We start from the raw sequence: 18,582 nt of genomic DNA on the forward strand, positions 1-18,582 counted from the left end.
TTAGCCTACCTTGGGTATCTATACTCGGACTTCCCAAACCATTTTTCCCCAAATTCCTCTGTTAGTCCTACTAGGCTGTGAAATCTATGTTACTAAAAAATTTTCCCAATCGGATTCCTGCAAGAATTCTACAAAAGTAGGTTTGGCCGCCTAATTTAGGCTTCCCGCTTCCATCTGTCGATTTGATTGAAATTTTTTGTGCCTGTCCACATGTCTTTTTGATCATCAGTGTATCTTCAGTTTTTCCATCTGAGCTCCTTTGCTATTTATTATTAATTTTTTGACATGTTTATTGAGAAATCAAAGAAAATAACAAAATGTGCTAAAAAAGCAAAGTGAAAATCCAATAATAAAAAAATCCATTGAAAAACACAAGTTTATTTTTTTGTTGGATTTCTTCATTTTTAAGTCTCAATATAAAAAAATGATAAAAAATAATCAAAATGACTATTTTTTGATGATTGTTTGATAGTATATACACTATTCACACTCATTGGAGAGATATTATCAGTTAAATTCCCCTCTTGATGAATTATAATGGTATTATTAGGTAATTTTGTAAAAAATCACACGTTAACATCAAAATTTTTCCTCGCTCTTCAAACATTGCCCTTAATTACTTAGTACCCTTCCACCCCTCCTAGATGGCGTACTTCGGGACGACTCTGTGCATGGGATGAACAATCGTGTCTATGCATAGCCTTGGTTGGCTCTACCATGATTTGAAGATCAATGCAGTTCAAACCAATATGCTGTGCAAGAGTTGGGTCTTGTGTAATTAACTTAAGGGTTTCTGATGTCGAGGCTTTCTGATGCTGTCTTCCAAAGAGTAAATCTTGTAGCTTGTGTGCTCTCTGCTTGATTGTACCATCAGGATGATTTAGCACGCTGATTGACTGAGCTGTTGTTGGTATCAATAATGGTTGTTGCCGAGCTTTTACCCGCCATTGATATCTTGGTTTGCTTGGTGCAGACTGTTGTGGTTGAGTCTTTGGAGACTTAACCCTCCATTGCTTGATCGGTTTTACGGTTTGCGGAGAAGATAAGTGCTTTTTTTTTTCCAAATCCATTTCGTGTTAGGTTCCTTGCTCGGAGATGCTCGTTTTTGTGTTTTGAACCTTGGAACCGTCTTTGGTTTTTTCAATGATGTTTTGGGCACCCAGATTTGAATCGGCTTGTCCTTAAGCTGTGCTTTCGGTACCCAAATTTGCATGACTCCTTGCATGCTACTTGTAGCATTTACTTGTCGATAGGATGGAGAAGACTGATTGCTTCGTGGTTTGTTCTGTTGTAATTTCCTTTCCATTCCTCCTTGCTTGGTGCAATTGGAACAATGAGTTGGCCGCCTTTAGGTGAGAGCATGAGCTGGTTCGTATCCCAATCTAGTACTGCCTTCTACGTCCGCATCCATGAGATTCCAAGAAGCATTGTCTCATTCATGTGTTCATCTGGTAAGCAAACAAAATGATGAGGACATGAACATCCATGTACTATCACATTTAAGTTGAGTACTCCCAATGTTGGTGTCGGGTTCTTGTTGCATCCTTTGATAGTCGCTATTCTTGTTGTCAAAGACTGACTTGTTGCTTTCTTGTACGTGGAATGACTGACTGCATTTACTTGAGCTCATGTGTCGACCAATGCATTTGTGCTATGATTGTTGAGCTGTACTTTGATGTGAAGGTCCATTCTATCTAACCATTCATCATCTGTTGACACTGCATCTTTCTGCAATTCCCATTGTCGGTCATCTATTTTCAGAGCGCTAATGGCAATAGGTGTTTGTTGATTCTCGAGGGTAGCTTTCCTTTTGAGTACTCGAAGCCGAGCTTCTTCTTGGGCTTCATCAATAACCTGCTGTCATTTTATTTTTCTTTGCTTAGCTGCATGCATTCTTTCTAGCAATTCATTGGTTAGTGGTAATTTGTACTTCTTTAAAGGACACCCACTAATCCAATTAGCCATCAGTTCACCATCTAGGGTGGACAACTTAACTTCTTCACTTGGAGATACATCCCGTTTCCCTTTTTCTTAAACTTGGGAATGTGTTGCTTAAGGGAATAGATTAAAACTAAGTCCCCTTTTTTGAAGATTTTTGTAATTAGATGGGAGATACATCCCGTTTCCCTTTTTCTTAAACTTGGGAATGTGTTGCTTAAGGGAATAGATTAAAACTAAGTCCCCTTTTTTGAAGATTTTTGTAATTAGATGGGAATCAAAAAATTGTTTTTGTTTCCGCTTTTGTGCATAGATGTGAGCTACAACAGTTAGCCTTTGCTCATCTAGCTTTTCTAAATCTTCAAGTCTCTCTGACAATTCATGTCTAGTCCACTCAAGATCCTTAGCTACCCTTAATGTCGGCAATAGAAATTCTATTGGCAGTATGGCATCAAGAACATAAACAAGGTTGAAGGGTGTAGCATTTAAAGATGTTTTGAATGAAACTCGATAAGCCCATAGAGCAGCATGGAGATCCATTTTCCAGTCTGTCCTTCCTGAACTAACCACTTTAGTCAATAACAAGCTAATAATTTTATTCGTATGCTCAGCTTGTCCGTTTGCTTGTGGGTGATAGGAGGCTAATTTGTTATGGATGACCATATATTCATTAAGCAGATACTTGATTACCTCATTGAGGAAACGAGTTCCCCGATCACTGACAATTTCTATTGGCAGTCCATATCTTATCAATACATACTCATATAAGAATGTGGCAGTGGTTCTGGCATCATTCTTTTGAGTTGCTTTAGCCTCGGTCCACTTAATCAAATAGTCCGTAGCTACATTGATATATTGAGCTTGGGTTCTATAAGCAGGTGGCTGTATTGGCTCAACAAAGTCTATACCCCATTTTGCAAAATCTCTAGCCCCCATCATTGGTCTTAAGGGCATGCTATCTACTCGTGTTGGTATTTTTGCTTGTTTGATACGCATCACACCTTCGAACATATTCTTGGGCATTCTGCAAAAAGTGTTGGCCACCATGTGCCTACCATTAAGATTACTCTTGTAGTGGTTTCACTAGAAAAGTGACCTCCAGCTAATCCAACATGTGCTTGTTCTATTATTGGAATATACTCATCTTCATTAGAACAAAGACGCAAATGTTGGTCCTTACCTCTCTGATACAATTGGTTTCCTATAAGAGCGTAGTCTCTTGCTTCACTTTCAATTGCTCTTTGACGGCGTTTACTCATATCCTCAGGAAATGTTCGACTCGATAAGTAAGTAACTAGATAGTTACCACTTAGGAACATGCGACATTTGGAGCAATGTTACATGAGGTATGGGTGATTGTTTTTTACATTGAGGACAATCCTTTACAAAAGAGCGAACATCATTCCCCAAAGTTGGCCAAAATAGTCCAAGTCTCAGGATCCTTTGCATAGTTTGGTCTTTCACAAAGTGAAGTCCTACTATGCTTGAATTAGGTATTGGGTTTTCTCTTCAACATTAATGCATAAGAGCAATATTCCATCTCGATTTTTTCTGTATAGCCTTCCAACCAGTAATTGATACATAGCCGATTGCTCAATTAATCTGATTGTAATAGGAAGTGGTATTTGTGAATCCACTTGAGCTATGGTCATCAATGATACCATATTTTTCGACCATCGAGGTATCATTTCCATGGAGAACAGATATGGATCTGGTAGATCATCGTCTACCCCTTTAGGTGATTCCCCTGAAAGAATCCTTGACAAATGATCTGCTCTTTGATGAGTAGTGCCCTTTTTTACAACCACAATGAAATAAAATTCCAGAAGAATGATGAACCATCTCACTATTCTTCCTATGTTGCATGGCTTGTTGACCAAGTACAATAAGGCTTGGTGGTCCACAAAGAACACAAATTGGTTTGCTAATAGGTAATGTCTATACTTTTTTACGGCATAGATCATTCCTAATCTTCCCTTTTGGTGGTGGTATAATTCTTTTCTGCCATATTCAAATGTCGGCTAGAATAAGAAATAGGAAAATCAATTTTTTCGTCTCTTGGTTGAGCTAGTATACACCCAATGGAAAAATTGGAAGCATCTAATGTATGTGGAATATCTTATTCCAAACTGGTGCTTTCAATATTGGAGCTGAACTGAGAGCTTGCTTAAGCTTCATGAAGGATTCTTCACACGCCTCAGTGCATTCAAAGTGTGTAATCAATCTATACATGGGTTTTGCAATTATAGTGTACATGTAAATGAATCGTCTGTAATATCCACAATGTCCCATGAAGGCTTGAACCCCCTTGACTGTTGTCGGTGTAGGCAAATCAATAATAACATGAATTTTGTCCATATTAGTAGCTATGCCATTTTTAGACACTATATGTCCAAGAATTTTTCCTTGTCTACCCATGAATGTGCACTTTTCAGGATTTAAGCAAATCCTATAAAGTCTACATTTTTTGAATATCTTTTTGAGGTGTTCAAAATGATCAGTCCGAATTGATGAATGTATGCATAGATAATCCATATATACTTCTAAGATTTTCCTAAGATATTCTTTAAAAGCATGGCTCATCAATCTTTGGAAAATAGCAGGAGCAACCTAAAAGGCATGACCCGATATGCAAAAATATCCCATTCTGTTGCAAAATCAGTTTTATGCTGATCTTTTGGGTCAACCAAAAGTTGATTGTATCCCAAAAAGTTACCTAAGAAGATGTTGTCTCTAATGGTAGCTACATTCACTTTCTTGAGGTTGACACATACTCGTAATTTTCCATTTTTCTTGGGTACTACCACAATTGAAGACACCCAATCTGTGTGTTCAATTTCATAAATGAATTCAGCCTCCTTTAGCTTTTCAATCTCTCCTTTGATCTTCCTGGCAAACATTTCATTGTATATGTATGGCCTTTGTCTTGTTGGTTTCGCATCATCTCTCATGGGTATGGTATGTTGACAGATTTCTAGATCAACACCCTTGGGATCCTTGTAAGACCAAGCAAAGATATCTCCGTATTCTTTTAGTAGGCTTAACAAAAGCTCTTCTTCTTTCTCTGTTAGGTCATTTGCAATGTAGACAGGCCTAGGCTCTTCTCCTGGTTCTTTTTTGCGTTTTCAGGCCCTTTGGAGGACTGGCCTTGTGTTCGTAGTTCACTAACAGGTTGTTTGACTATGGTTTTTCGATCTTGGAGAGTATATTTCTTGTAATAATATGGAACACTCATTACATCTTTACCATCCTCATCTGTGGTTTCCATTTCAGTTGTATATATCTCCTTTAGAGCTTTTTTCAACTCTTGATACTTTTTTTTCCGCTCAATTCGTGTCATGGTTGACTCCTTGTCCTGTTTTTTTGGGATTTGCGTGAGTTTCCTTTCTTGTTTTTCTCAAAGTTTTTGTCATTTCATGTTCTTCATTTAAAGGATATCTACCATTGATTTTGTCCTTGACACAATCATGTGCATCTATTTGCATCACGAACTGTGTTCTACTGGAGATTGATGGCATAGGTCTAGCTTTCACGTTTCTAGTGTCTCTTTTTCGTCTATACCATTATCTTCTCGATTTGTGGTTAGGAAATTCAAAAAACCTTTCCTCCCCTCCTTTCATGAGTAGCTTAGCTCTCACATGTTCTTCGACCCCGAATCATATGAGGTAGCTGAGTGTTCTTCTAACTCATCTGTTGCATCGTAGTAGAGGTCTGAAAAGACTTGTTGAGCTTTTATCAAGTCCTTTGGTTCCTCAATTTCATCTTCGATGTGGAGGGTTGAAATCATTTGGATGGGAATTATGTCGTAGCCGTCCTCATTGCAAAATTGAGTAGGCATAGACGTATTCACACATACATCCATTGTCGCTAAAATTTGAGTCCACTCAAATGGCTCAAACAGATGCTCTGGAAAGGGTTGAGGTATATATGCTTTGTTTGTGCGATCCCTTTCTAAGATACATTCTTATCGTTTTAAGCTCCCGTTTTTTGAACCTCCGCACATCCAAATAGGAGTGTCTTTGTTCAACCAAGATGGAAGCTTAGTTTTAGCCTAAGAGACTGAATCAAACTCTTGTATGGGCGTTTTCATGACATCTCTATAAGTGTGATCTTTTAGATTAACCCTTGTTATCGATCCCACTTGCTTCAAGTACAGATAATTGTTTCTCCAATCTTGGATGAGTTGTACTTGTCGCATGAAAGGTCTTCCCAATACGATTTCGTAATTGAGTTTCTTCCCAAAGTCTACTATGGCAAAAGTGTGTTGATATTCAATCCCACATGAATTAACTATCACTTTTTCAAGCAGCCATAATAGTCTTCCAATGTGTCCATCAGCCAATTGCAATTTCATTTAAGATTTTCTAATAGCTGGTTGTCCCCATGATTCCCATACTGCTTTTGTGGCTATGGCTATGCCTGCCCCACTATCTAGTATTGCCATGGTTTCTATGTCATTATATTTCACTAGAAGGGTTGTGTTTCCTTCTTCCCCTTCGTAGTATTCTCCAGCTTTGTTCATTGGAACATATCGAATCTCTTTGTTGTCCATTTCATGTTTCAATTTTACCTGTAATTAGCCCCGTTATTCCCACCTTCTCGAGAGTTTTCTGTAGATCATTCCATAAATATGGTCCGATTTTTAACAGCTCCTAAAGTAAGAGTGCATTGGATGGGTGTAGACATGATCGAATGGATGTTGTCTACTTCTAGGATTTGTTCGGCTCTTTTTACTTGAGTGGTCTTACACACTATGGATTCATCTTCGTTATCTCCCAAGTAAGAGGGCAGTGTTTTCAAGGTCAATGGTTTAGACATTCCTGAAGCTTGAGATCCGCAATCCCCATATAAGGATTGTACATCCATGTGCATATTAGGAGGTAGGTTGTCTAACCAAACTTCCTCTATAGGAGCTGACTTAAGAGTTAGGCTCCCATCATTGATCTCTCTAACTTTTTTCCATAAGTGTCCTGGCCAGTCTTCTTCTACGAATGGAATTCCATCTAAGGCATCTTCGCTGTCCGACACTATAAGTTCTGGCTCTTTTGTTTCAAGGTGGGGTTCTACCACCACTTCAAATTTTTCGTTAGTGTCTCTTATCACAAGCTCCTCAGGTTTTGTCATACTTTCGAGCTTGGGTTTTTGTTTTCCAGCATTTCTTGCGTGATTCTTACCAAATTTTGATAAGTTTCAAGCTTAGCTGCTTCCATGGCTGGAGAAGGATAGTTCTTCCATTTGTTTTTCATGTTTTGGTATGCTTTAAGTCCCGCTTGGTAAGCTTCCAAAGCTGCATTAATTGGCTCAAAAATTTTGTCAACCAAAATTGATCCTCCACGGTGGTTTCTTTAATTTTGCTTCCAGTTTCTTTCACCTTTTCCTAGAATAGCTTCTTTGCTTTCTCCTCAATTTCAGCCTTTTGTTTCTGCTTTCTCATCTCATACCTTTTGCTTCTGCTTCTTTTGGTCTTTTGAGAGGCAATTTTTGTATTCTCTGAATCATCAGAGGAGTTATGTTTCTTTTTCTTAACCTGGCTCTGGTGATTACCTTGATTGGGACAATCGGTTCACTCTTCGATGAGCTACTAGGCATCACTTGGACTATGTTCACTACTGTTTTACCCTTGTTTAAAGGATTTTTTGGACAATCTTTCGGGAAGTGTCCCCCATTTTTACAGCATTGTATGCAATAAGCTTCAATTGGCTTGAGGTTCTTGTCAGGCTCTAGGAATTTATTTTTTCAATGAACATCTGCACCACAGTTATGACAGTTTCCAGTTCTTGGCTTAATCATGGGTCTTACCATAGGAGGTCTAACACCTTGATTAGCCACATAGTACATTGGTGCAAGCTCTTGTGGAGCATAAGTCACAGGTTCTTCCATTAGCGGTGGGTGTGAATTGTACCAATCTCCTTCTACCATTACTATAGATGGACTAGGCTCAACATAAAATGTAACAGGCACTAGTGTTTGTTCATCTATTACTCCCTCTGGATGCATGTACTTTACAGGCACTGCATCATGTCCTAGATATGGAGGTTTTTAACTCAACATGGGGTGATATCTCTCCATACCCATCGATGGTCTTTGAGCTGGGTCCATGTTAGGCTGTATCTGTACATGGGTTGTCCTTGTGGCCTCATAGGCACGTACTGAATACTTTGGTCAAAAATAGCACTAATTGGTCTCATGATTGGTCCATTTACCCTCGATTGCACACCACTTTTGCGGCCTAATTGGTTGTCCCTGTTGAGGTATCCCTTGTCCTGGTCCTCTCATAGGTGCTTTTTGCATGTTATTCATCATATCATTCATCCTTTTGAGCATGTCTTCTATGGCTGAAAGTGGTGCTACAGCAGTCTCGCTGCCACGTGCTGGTTTGGTGGATGCTGTTTTCTCACTTTGGTTATCCTTAGGGACATCTTTTTCATTGAAACTATCACAATTGTCCCCTAAGTCAATAGCATCTGACACACACTCTTCCAGGGTTGTATGCTTCTTGCTATACAGTATAGCATGAAGTTCTTTGTTTAGCAGTCCCTCTAGAAACAATGATACCAATCATTCTTCTGCATGTATCTCTAGTTCTGGGCATTTGGCAATGTATTGTTTCATTCAAGTTGCACAATCCTTAACAGACTCACCTTGTTTCTGTTTAAAGCTGTAGATTTGAGCCACCGTATTGTGTTTGATCCCCATTTTGGAACAATGAGCTACAAATCCTTGAGCTAATGTATTCAAGTCCATGATTGACCTTGGTGGAATGTTTTGGAACCATGTCAATGCTTTTCCTTCTAATGTCATTCCAAACCCCTCGAATTGAGTATGGAAATTGAATATGCGTTCTGCTCTTAGCACTTGCTTAAAGCTTGCTAAGTGGTTGTATGGATCCCCTAATCCCCTGTATTTTCTGACCCATTTTTGAAAATCAGTTGGTCGACGCGTCTATTTGGTTCAACTCCAGGTCTCCTAGCAGTTGGTCCTGTTTCGAGTCCTTCAAACCAGTCTATTGAAAATAGTAACTTATGTAGCCCTGGACTGGCTTTAGTGTCACCCGGTTTTCTTCGTGATGAGGTGATTTTCGGTTTCTTAACATTAGTCTCAAAAGATCTCTCACGGTGTTCATCTCTTGGAATAGTATCTGGTCCTTGGCCCAATATCCAATCCCTTATGGAATACCCTTGGTATTTGGTTTGTTCCACCTCCTCAGGAGTCATCATAACAAATTTTTTGTTATAGCAATCCCTAAACAGGTAGGTTGGTAGATGTGCTAATCCCTTATCCTTGATCTTGAAGATATAGATGATCTTCATTGGCGCTAGTTGTCTCAATTTGGCATGCGAAGTCCATAGAAGATCTTTTATATTCCTATCCTCCCAGCAATAGACTTAAATCCTAAGATTGTCTATACTAAGCCGTTTCAAAGGCTTCAAATCAACTTGATCGTATCCCTCAAATTCTAAAGTTGGTGGTCCTTCTTTAGTTGCCATAACTGGAATTATGGTGTTTACTTCTAACCCCCATTTGTCTATCACGTCAGGGTTTTCGACTTGTAAATACTGAGTTTCGTTTCTATCCATGTACATTTTTCCTTGTTTGTTTGCCCTGATTTCCTCTTCGAACTCAATACCATGGTCATCAATGCAAATAGCATACTCTTCATCAGGATGTAGGTAAATCTAAGCTCCATGACCAATGAGAGTATATGCTTGTAGAGCATTGTCATTACGGTTTCTTAGTGAGTCGAGCAGGATGACATTTCATATATTGAATCTGAGAAAGTGTATGAGACTTCTTCAAGGATAGTGTGCAAGGGATTGCCTTGGTTCACACTCTCTTCGGTGGACACTCTACTGGAGGTTTCTCCAAATATGCCTTGATTTCCTAGTACACGACGAGATCTGAGGTTCATAAAGACTTATGAAGCCCTGGATAGAGTACTTACCTTTGGATTAACTTGTTGTCAATTTCTTTCGCTTGACTTGATTGCAACTTCTGTCAAATTGCTGATTCCTTGTCTGTAACCTGATTCCTGTATCATTTTTTATCAAGTTAGCTATTCTTTTACAGAAACGGTATAGGTTTTGCTAACTATTGTGATTGGTCTATGTGTATCACTTCAAATCGCGCTATGGAAGCGAGCAATTGAGACTTCCAGATTCGACTTTGGCAAAAAATCAAAGGATTAATCTGCAACCTAGAAACTGAGTGAACATGTACCAATTTGGATCCGATTGAACCCAAAATTTCCCGGTGGCCTTGTATTATGTTGGTCTAACATTGTACAAGTTCAAACGTCAAAATTAGTGTCTCTGTGTAGCAGTAGTAAATAATCATGATTATTTACTTTTCTTAGTTTTTTTGCACTTTTTGGCTTGGTTTGCCAAGTGTACAACCTGTTAAGGCCCCTGGACAAGTTTCACTAAGTTTGGACAAAATTTGTTCAAGTTTAATAACTGTTTTGTATTCGTAGACTCGGTTTTCAAGAATCTGACTCAAGTCTCACTTTTGTGATCCAGATTTCACCAAGATTGATTTGTGTGGTCTACTTGATATGCTTGACCTTGTGGTATACTCAAATGTGCAAGCTTGTCAATTTTTGAAGCAGATGTAAATAATCCCGATTATTTACTCTAGCTAATTTTTTTCACATTTTTGTTCCAACCTTGAGACAGATCTGTTAAGCACTTCAACTTAAGGTCTCTAGCCAAGTTTCATAAAGTTTGAACAATTTTTGGTCAAATGGTCATCAGTTTTGTGTCCGCAGACTAACTTTGCAAATTTGGTCACAATTTCCAATCCAATGATCCAAATCTTACCAAATTTGGTTTGTGGGCTTATTACAACATGGTAAAACTAGTGGTATGCTAACTTAGTAAAAAAAGTTGAAAAATGGGACAGATATAAATAATCGCGATTATTTACTTCTGACAACTTTTTGCATCTTTTTGGTTAAGTAAGCATGTACACTTGTTTATCACATCAATATAAGCCTATGAATCAAATTTCATTGAGTTTGGATAAATTTTCCCCCAATTCACACTCAAGTTTTTGAAAGTTAGTACCAACTTTAGTTTTTACCAAGTTTTTTGCCAGTTTGGTGATCCAAATCCTTTGTGCCTTTACAAAAGTTGTTTGTACACATGCAATGAGTCACTGGTATCAACTTTGGTCAAATTTGAGATGAAAGTAAATAATCGTGATTATTTACTTTATGTCCAAAATGGACATTTTTTTGCACTTTTTCAATGGACACTCTTTTCATGAGTTATTTTAAGCCTATGAATCAAGTCAAGGCTTAATTTGGCCTAAAATGTCAAGAAAAAGTAAATAATCTGAGTTTTTACAAAATCTTGAATTTTTTTATCTCAATGTGTCCTTGAGCTTACCAACTGGTTCATACAACTTTTAAGCATACTCTCCAGTCGGAGTGAGTGGTTTGGAGTCTTTTCGTGCTAATTCTAGCCTAGACTTGAAATTCTACAACTTCAAATAGCAACTCACAATGATTCTTTCGGAGAGAGAAATGTTTTGAAATCCACTTCGGATCTTACTTACCCTACTCCTAGGTTCTCATGCAATGGGGTTGTGGAAAGTGTCCACAAATACTCACATTCTTGTTTTTTATGGTTTCATGAGCATTGATCTTAAGACTTGTCTCGTCTATCAATCATCCTCAAATCCTAATCTAGTTCTACATTCCTACAATTTTAAAGACACTCAGCAAGTACGATTACCTCCAAAACAAGCTACCTCTACACAGCAAAAGACGACAATCTTAAGCTATGCCGTCTCTAAAAGAAAGTTTTTACTCTAGGAGATCCTAGAGGAAGTTAAAAGATAACTTCACAAGACTCTCTTGTTTTTCCCTAGTTTAGGTCTCTTCGATCCCAGGCAGTGGTCCCAAATGTGGGACAGGTGTTTAACCTCACTCCTATCTTATTGCAAATTTAGCGAGAACCACGATTAAATTGTCAATCCATGAGACGAAGCTGACTCGACTAGTGCATAGAGACTACAAGAGGTTGTCAATCTCTCGGTGAAAAACAACAAACAACTCGCATCTAACTCAAGCTACACTCAAGTGACTGAAATCACCAAAAGCTGATCGCTCATCGGCAAACAAATCACATCCGGTACAACATCAAATGACATCCAAACGTAACGAAACTTCTAGGACAAGTTTATAAGACCTAAGCACACTTATGGTTTCAAATCCCATTTTAAGTCAAGTGCAAAAATCACGATTATTAACAGCAGTGGATTTTTGACCTAGTTGTTTTCAACCCTGAATGCATCTAAATGCTTAACAATGATGTCCCAATACCCCGCTTATGCTTAGTTTTTGATTTTGAAGTGTAAATTTCTACTTATGATGAAATTAGGCCGTGGGTCGGTGACGCCAAAAGCTACGAAATACTGTGAAATGCTTACGTCAATGTGTAGAGCTCTTAGCTGCGGTTGCAATGCAACAAACACGACTGCAATGTGACAACTGGGGAGGGAATAGGAAGCATGAGAAGGAGAGAAGTGAGCGTCGTTAGCTCACGCTGTGTATTTCATTATCCAAAACTTTTAATTAACTTACAAAAATTGGCTTTTATACCTTAGCCAAGGTTTTTGGTGGTCAAAACTAATAATGTGGGAGCTCTAGCTAAAGAAAGATGGGTGACAGGTTGATACAATTTGGAAGCTTGTAGCCCTAGCTCATCAATTACAAGGTTTATCCATAAAATAAGAGTTACAATATTCCCAATTTATCAAAAGAATAAGTGTTTTGACAATGAGAGCTCCGAAAAATGGTATCTAAGTTAGATTGCTGCTAACAATCCCTATAATCTCTAATAATTGATGTACTTAACTTTGTCTCCTCCATTTTTAAAATCTTCCGTTCTAGATACTAAATGTCAATTTACATATGTCCTGTTATATTTTATAGATATAGCAAGGCCCACCAAGCAAGACTAGTTAACCAAGAAGAAAGACTCGTCCCTAAACACCATAGTAGATCATGAAACCAAAACTGCTCGCATTGGACATTTCACAATCATACCTTTTTATATTTAAAGGTCACTGTAAAGATGCCTATTGGATCCCCAAAGAGTTTGTCTAACGGTAAGGCTTTGGCCTCTCAACCTATGGGTTGTGGGTTCAAATCCCCTGTTGGGTCACACTCTAGAGGGACAACTTGTGCTCACCTGGTGTTCACGTTGTGCTCACCTGGTGTTCACATTGCTAGGGGTCTTGCCCTTGGACACTCGAGTGCATCCTCCTCCTGGGGTGGGTCACCCGAGGAGGAGGTTCCTAGCTGGTTGCTACGAGTTCTCTTCGTCATTCCTAGCACGTGGTGCATCAATTAGGTGGCCATGGTGATGCCTACGAGTGGCTCTTGCCCGATGGTACGTGGCCCTTGCCCAACCATGTAACATGGATAATATTTGGAAGGGATAAGCACCTCCCCTTGTGGACCCTTTGGTGTGTCGAAAAAAAAGATGCCTATTGGATGCCTCAAAATTTCCTTTTAGATTTTCGTGAGCTTCTTAGAAGATTCCACTTGAATGGTATGGGCTTACCCTTTGAAACATAAGAATGAGGTATTCTCTATGTTTTAGAAGTTCTTGACACTTGTGGAGAATCAGTCAGGCAAAAGGCTTAAGGGCTTGAGGACTGATAACAATGGAGAATATGCCTCAAAAGACATGACATAATTTTGTTTGAGAAGAGGGATTTGGTGATACACACCTACCCAAAATGAAGTTGTTGAGCATATTTATATTTTTAAAATGAGAACATATTTACTGCTCTCGCTTCCTTTATTATGTTCTTGGCTTCGTTGGGATTCATGGGATCAGTTCCTCCTTGTAGCCCTTTCTACCTGTCTTCTCCTGGAATGAGTTGAGTGCTAGGAATCCCTCAATTCATCAGCTGTCCCCTACTCTAAAGGCACATCTGTCTCATTGCTAGGTTCTTCCTTTATATCAGAGCCTCGCTTTGTTTCTTACAGGATGGGGCTGATGTAGTCCAAATTGTCCATGAATCTAGTAGCTGGCCTTCTGTCTCGTGTAGCTCCTCTGGGCAGAATTATTGAAACGTGATGGCTCTAACACCAATTGGGAGATAGTTCATTTTGTCTAGAGCAACTCTGCTCAAGCCACCGTGATCGCCAAACTGGAATGAACTGGATGCTTTTAGACAGCTATCCCAGGTTGGTAGTTAGAGTTAGTTAGACCACGTATGAGACTTCAGATCACACTAAACATAAACTAAAAGATAAGACTGTGACCAGACCAAAACTAGAAACTAATATTGAACACTAAAACTGAAAAGATAGTGACACCAGAAATGGAAACTGAAACTAGACTCGTATATTCAGACCAAACAAGTGTGTACAAGTGTAATCAGTACTACAAATATGTCTTCAGCTCAATTAGAATTACAAAGGTATGTAGAGCTCTAAGCTAGTATATGGTATCAAAATCCACACAACAACCCCTGACAATTGAACTAATGAGCCGTATTTATAGGCTCCCATTGGCTCTTTGACTGTCTGTATCCTATGTCAATTACCCCCGTATAGCTAGCTCTAGTAATTACCAGCCTAGGCATCCTAATCTAATATCCATTCCCACCATTTACATCTATCATCTCTAGCACCCAAAATCTTGTAAAATCAGTTGTAGTTCACACATGATTTATGAATTGAAGATTCCTAAGAATGAGGAGCCTTCTACTAGCACCACTCAAAAGAGAGAGTAGAGAGAAATCGTCAAGGTTTGAGATGCTCTAGTAGAGCAATATGTCAAATGGTATTCTTGAGTCGTCCCAATAATCATACATACATAAGGTCTTGCATCATATCAATATGCAAGGTGTTAAGGCATCGAGTACCCCAATGCTGTCATATATGAAACTTAGCAAGGATGAATTTTCTAAATCACATGTTGTGAAGGCTAAGATGGATAAGATTATGTATTCCTTAGCAATAGGCACTCTCATGTACACTAATGGTGGCTATGAGGCCAGGCATTGCATTTGCAATGGGAGTGGGGAGTTGTTATTTCAGTGGATGATGTTTGCTTTGTTCCAATGTGGAGTTAAGCTAGTTGTTACCTTAGAGAGTACTTTTGAGGATGCTTCTCTTTTAGAGGAGGGGACTTCCACGTTATTATCTTCAATCAGCTTTTAGTGCTCCATTCAACAAAGTACCATGCATGGTGTCTTCTAGTCCTTGGTTTCCTTGCCCATTTCTTGTAGCTTTGAATGGTGTGCTTTAGCTGACAGTGCAGTTAATATCTTGGTGGATGCTTTCTTGAGCCATTTTGATGGTTTCTTTGTCTTTTAGTTTTGTGGTGTGACAATTGCTCTTCTTGTGTATCTGACCGGTAGTTCCTATGCCTCGTCTTCATTATTGGTCCTTGGAGATTGTACCATCCAGCACACACCTAGTTCCCTTATCCTTGGACTAGCATGTTGCTTCATATAGCTGGATAGTGGTCCTCCTTGGACTAGGAACCAGTTAGAGTTAGCAAGAATTCTTTGTACTGGGGAGACTGTCTTCTTGGTTCTCTTAGATTTGGTTCCAAGTTCCACATATATTTTTTCTTTCGGATTCACCTACCTCAGATGATCCAATAACACAGGTAGAGACTGTTGGAGAGTTATCCATGGTTTGGGTAATGCCATAGATCACCTATGGGAGTGCGAGTCACTGAAGAGAGAGCATGGACCTTGTAGAGACCATTCTCTACCGTGCCCCCTCTGACCTCCTTTCCGGAGTCACCACCACATCCTCTATGAGAATCATCTCCATGCTAAGCTTGCACACCCTGTGCACAAACATAAGACGAAAACCCAAATTTGAAGCATAGAGAACCTTGGAGGTATGCATACCCCCTCTGCCATCTAGAATGAACCCTCACTGTGAATAGGAATTTCAGATTTGTTGGCCAAAAAAATAGAACCACAGTGCCGCCGCATGTTGGAACAATGTCAGGTGCAAACATAATTAAAATGGTGACAAGATCTAGACTTTACACTTCCACAAATATTTACTTCTTTTCTTGTTTGGATCTAATCTCCCTCAATAGTTTTGGGGAGAGGCATTGAAAACTGTGGTTCATATTTGCGACAGGTCTCCCAACCGTGCATCAAATAATAGGCTAAATCTTTGTAATCAAGTCTTGCAAGCTCTTCTAGCCCTCATCTTATCCTCAAGCCTAATTTTTGCAATCCTTACACTCAACTCTTATCGTTGCAACAAGCATTGTAATTAAAGCCTTGTAATCAAGTTTTCTTAATAAAGTAAAGCTTATAATCAAGTTTTCTCAATCAAGTGTCAAGTTTTATAATCAAGATCAAGTGTTGCAATCAAACACCAAGCTTTGGTATTCTGAGATCCTTCTCTCCTGTAGCTCGCGACACACTCATAATAGTTTGGCAAGACTCCACTTCTTGACATGGAATATGAGAGCAATGCACGAGCAAGCACACTCATGTTAAGTTGAGTGGAGCAAGAACTTTTAGCACCAGGTCTAAGAACTATGCGAAGACAACACTAACCACTACCCAGTCGTCCCTTCAATCAGCCCTCTACAAACGAAGGAGCCCAAGGTTAGCCTACCTTAAAAAAAATTGATGGGACAAGTTCAAAGTTCTAAGCCTCCCCCACCAAGTGAGGCAGTTAATACACATGCAACCAAAGAGCTATCATACGAGTGCTTCCCAAAGTTGGTCTTGTTGGCACACTTCTCTCAGATATGGCCCTCTCTTGGTTTGCACTCGTGCTTAAAAAAGACTCTCCTTCACTCTATGACTTTGAGTATTTTGTAAAAGAGTCCTCAGCAACCTTTGGAGATGTAGATACACAAGTGTTTCCAAACCAAGATTGAAAATTAATAGGCTCAAGCCCCACATTAGTCTATGTGTCTGAATTCAGGAAACTCACTTTTGATATAACATGGCATGAGGATTATTCCATCTATCAATTTTGATGAGGGACCAAAGGGACGACGTAAATGATCCCTTCCTCACTATTCCAAACATTCATACTCTAAGTGAATTCATGTCTCAAGCCATAGAACATGATAACAAGCCTTTTGAAAGGTGACAAGAAAAGAGATGGGAAGCGATGCCAACCCCTACCTTTACCACAATATCCTTTGTGTGAGTGCGCTCGTGTAGATACGTTCACGGTGCGATGTGGTGCAAGGAAGGGGAGAAGCAAGTGAGGCACTATGTGGGTGGAGAAAACATCTAGAATAGTGAGGAGCCCCTTATTCTTTGGTATATCAAGAATAAGGCAAGTATGTATAGCGGGAAGGCGAGCGATTTGCCGGCCATGGGCAGTCGTATGCTTGTGCGTGCGTTCACGCACACACACACACACACACACACACACACACACTCGAGTTTTGTGCGAGAATCGAGCAGTAGTAGCGTGCAAAATTTGGGACAACGCTGTGTATTAGCAAATTGGTGTGTGTGTTGTACACACACACACACATACACACACAATCGAGTAGCGGGTAGCAGAGCATCATGAAGGGGAATCGACTTTGTAATTAAATCGGATGGACACATAGCGTCTTTAATGAAATAAAATCCCACTTAAAGGTGATGCACCAATGAGTGAGTGCTACTAGCTAAAGTACTAGTGTGTATAAGAAAATATGTGAGACACTCTCTCAATCTATGTCCACTGGCTCACTCAGTCAATCTACATGAAGCCACATCCACTCTAGTGATAGGCAAGCATGCATATCCACCCTACAATCTACACACAAATTTTGTAGACATCTTTGTATGGATTGTAAAGCTCCACTATGCATCATGCTAGTGTCAGTCACCGTATGAATGACAATCCCTGCTGCAAATTCTCCCACTGTAGCTGCTAGGGCGGGCCTTGACACTAGTAGGTCGTAAATGAGATGCCCAAATGCTAACAAAATTTGAGCAAACCGGGCTGCCCTAGCCTCCTCTGTGCTATCTGCATGCACTACATCATCAGGACTACTCATCACGTATGCATGTGTCATCACCAACACTGGGATGGCTATGTCCCTCACACCCATAAGAAGAACTATGTGTCTTGTCATCAACTCATATCAAAGAACTCCATGCCCATCATCTCTACGTGTGTCTCTAGGGAGCAGACCCGCTCTACCTCTGCATGCATAGACTCTGACAACACCTATTGTGTCTCATTAGAGCACTGCCACTCTATCTCTATCTCTACAAAATCTACTGGCATGTCTTGCATATCTATATGCTCTATCTTGTGAGCATGGTGGAGCTCACCTACGAAGGAGACACGTCTCATCTCTTGCTCAATGCATGCCAACAAAAAAACTGCTATGGCGAGGCCATGAGTGGGGTTCCTACCCTGCAACAAAAGTGCATGGCGAGGCCATGAGTGGGGTTCCTACAATCTAATCCATTGCACACTAGATAACCTGCCCCCGGTGCTGAATTTAGGTAACTCACTTTTGATCTAACATGGCATGAAGATTATTCCATCTATCAATTTTGATGTGAGGCCAAAGGGATGATGTAAAAGATCTCTTCCTCACTATGCCCAACATTCATACCCTAAGTGAATTCATGTTTCAAGCCATAAAACATGATAATAGGATCTTTGAAAGGTGAAAA

Source organism: Adiantum capillus-veneris, chromosome 14, assembly GCF_014529385.1.
Source record: "Adiantum capillus-veneris isolate H3 chromosome 14, ASM1452938v2, whole genome shotgun sequence".
NCBI classification, from domain to species: Eukaryota; Viridiplantae; Streptophyta; class Polypodiopsida; order Polypodiales; family Pteridaceae; genus Adiantum; species Adiantum capillus-veneris.